This window comes from Nomascus leucogenys, unplaced genomic scaffold, assembly GCF_006542625.1.
Source record: "Nomascus leucogenys isolate Asia unplaced genomic scaffold, Asia_NLE_v1 000184F_51539_qpd_obj, whole genome shotgun sequence".
NCBI classification, from domain to species: Eukaryota; Metazoa; Chordata; class Mammalia; order Primates; family Hylobatidae; genus Nomascus; species Nomascus leucogenys.
Window position 1 is genome coordinate 6,687 of NW_022097980.1, and position 3,454 is coordinate 10,140.

The following is a 3,454-nucleotide window of genomic DNA, read 5'->3' on the forward strand; positions in this document are numbered from 1 at the left end:
CTGTATGGCAGGATGTTATTTTCAGGTAGGGTGCTCCTCCTGCTAAAGCCCTGCTCCTACCACCTGCCTTCAGGATGGTAGGAGGGAAAGGCTTGGACGAACTGTGTGAACTGGCAAAGTGCTCTAGAATTGGCCACCTTGCTTCCCTAAAGGATGTGTCACCAAATTCCTCAATGCGTGTCCTCCCGGAGAACTGGCAGGGCTCAGACTAGGGAACATTGGCTTATGCCCAAGCCCTGTCACCCAATATTTCTGTAACTTTGGACATCACTGTACCTCTCAAAGCCTCTATTTCCAAACTGATAAAATGGAAATAAGAAAGCCAACTTTACTGCCTTCACCAATGCAAAGATGAACTGAGATCTGTTAAATCCCTGCACATGGAAAATAATAAATATTTATTGAGTGCTGGATTGTGTGGTTTATATACATTATGCAAAATGCTACACAAATGAAAGGGGCTGTTATTTATTTTATAAACCTTAGGTTTACACACTTAAAAACCCAATTTCAAATTAGAAAATTTGGCTTAAAATGACATCACTTAAGTACTTTCTGTTTAAATTGTTTTCTTTCTTTTCCCCCGTTTGTATCCAAATCTCTCCAATGAACCTCCCCCCACCCCTTTTTTTTAACCATGGTCTCTAGTGGGTCATGAGCTCAGAGGTTGTAACCAGTATCCTGATCTCTGTTGCTCCACTTACTAGCATATAATATATTTACTAAAGCAATATTTTCAGCACCTACACATACATCTCTGTGCTTCATTCATCCTCACAGACCCCAGAACACTAATTAGGCACTTGGGCCCTGAAGCTTCCTTCTGTGAGTGTCTCAGAGCTAACTTGGCTTAGCACCACCCCATCCCCATCCCCATCCCTACTCTTACCTCAAGACACAGTCCTGGTTCCCAAGCTCACAAGTTCCCAAGCTTCGTCTCCACCACGATAGCTCCTCCATCTGCCTACTGTTCCCAAGCCTCTTGAATTCTCTACCCTCACTCTCTGCCTTTAGTGCTCAGCCCTGTTATCCTGACACCTCTCCCTGCAAACTCACTCTCAGGAATCTCTGCAATTGACATTCATCCACATATTAATGGAACTCCAGAGAGTGATGAAGCCATATTCCCCCAGCTTTACTCATTCCCAAACCCCTCCAGTCATCATCTGCACAAGAACACTCTTCTGCCCTGCATAGTACTGGGGTTGTTCATTACACTAATATGCATGATTGTCCCTCAACTCCAGCTTCTAGTGTTACCCTGAGGTCAGACTAACAACGTACATTTGTTTCAAGCTTTACACTTGACAGTCTTTGCAAGACCACTATTTGATACGACTGTCATAATAATCTTGTGGTGAGTGGCTGGTGTTGTGATTATCCTCCATTTTACAGATGATAAACAAAGGTTGTGGGTTTTGTCTGAGTCAGTGGTTCTCAACCAGAGATGATTTTTCCCTCCAGGAGACATTTAGCAATGTCTGGAACATTTTTGATTGTCACAGTGGTGGAAGAGAAGATGCTACTGGCATCTAGTGGATAGAGGCCAGGGATGCTGTCCAACATCCTATAATACACAGGGCAGCAAGCCTCCACAACAAAGAACTATCTACCCAAATCAGAAGGTCATTTTGATTACTTGCAGAACCAGAACTTTCACTTAGATATTTGGATTTTAGGAGTCTCTGCTCTTCTCACAACCATCTGCCACTGCTCTGAGGCCCTGCTGTGACCATTTGGCACTTTTGGTAGTATAGTTACTAATAAATTCAAGTCCCATTTCTGTACTAGCTGTGAAAATTGGGGTGAGCTACCAGTGATCTCTGAACCTAATTTTCCTAGAATTGCTGGAAGGTCAATTGGTCTATCATATGTAAAGCACATAGTAGAGTATTTAGCACATAGTAGGTGCACCTTATTCTACTCCTCCCAATCTTCTCTATTCCCTCAACTTGGATTGTCACTTTTTCTCCTGCTGCTTCCAATACGAGCATTTTTAACCTCATTGGTGGCCCTCAGGGCTAACCCCAAATGATATGACAGTGGGTTCCACAGATGATCTTAAAAAGCAATGGGTCATGCAAGGGTGGCAAGTTTGCTGAAGGTGAGGACAGCCTGGGTGTACTAAGGCTATTGAATGCCTTCCTCAGCTAAACCATGAAACTGGCACAGACTCATTTTGGAGGAAAGCCACGGATGGCTCAGCATACACTTGCCGGGAAGTTTGTAATAGTACTCTGGCCACCTAGAGCTGCAGCCAAGTCCTGATTATACACAGGAGTTAAAAGGGAAAAAAGACAACAGGCAAAATGGAATCCTCCAATAACTCACAGTCAATATTTCGGGTTAAGCACCCATTCATCTGGGGCTACCAGCTTCGCCCAGGCACTAGCATGAGCCTTGCCTTCTCCTGTCTGAGCAGCCCTCCTCGAGGCCAGCAGGTCACATCCAGAATGCTCCAGTGGATCAGGTCTGCTCCAGGGTGACCTCTGTAAGTCTACATCATTCCCTCCCAATGTACAATAGCAGCTACCCCAATCCAGAAAGTGTAAAAGTAACTCAGGAATGAGTTGATTCTAGGGCCATTCTAGGGGCTCCCAATTAAGATTGGGCAAAGTATTATATTCAGAATCTTTCAAAAAGGGATTATATGTTTGAGAAAGCTGCCAGACAGGAGTGGATCCAGGTCCCAAAAAGTGTCACCAGAGTGGCTATGAGTTCCTGTACCTTTCGGAAGAACCCAGACTTAATAAGCATCAGTGAGGATGTGGAGAAGAAATTGGAGCTCTCATACACTGCTGGTAAGAATGTAAAATGGCGCGATTGCTTTGGAAAACAGTTTGGCAGGTCATTAAAAGATTAAACACAAAATTACCATATAACCCAGAAATTCCATTCCTGAGTATATACCCAAGAGAAATGAAAACATATGTCCACACATATGCTTCTACATACATGTTTGTAGCAACACTGTTCATAATAGCCAAAAGGTGGAAACAACCCAAATGTCCATCAACTTATAAACGGATAAATAATATATGGTAGACCTATACTGTAGAATACTATCGGGCATTATAAAGAAATGAACTAGTGATACACGCTGCAAAATGGATGAACCTTTTGAACCACTAACATAAAACATTATGCTAAGTGAAAGAACCTATTCACGAAAGACCACATATTGAATGATTCTATTCATATGAAATGTCCAGAACAGACAAATCCATAGAGACACAAAGTAGATTAATTGTTGCCTAGGGCTAAAGGATGAAGGGAAATGGAGAGCAACTACTGATGTGTTCAGGGTTTTTTGTTGGGTGGTTAAAATATTCTAAAATTGCTTGCGGTGGTGGTTGCATAAACTCTGTGAACATACTAATTTAAGGGATATATTGAATTATATACCTTAAGTGGTGAATTGTATGGTATGTTAATTATATCTCAATACAGCCGA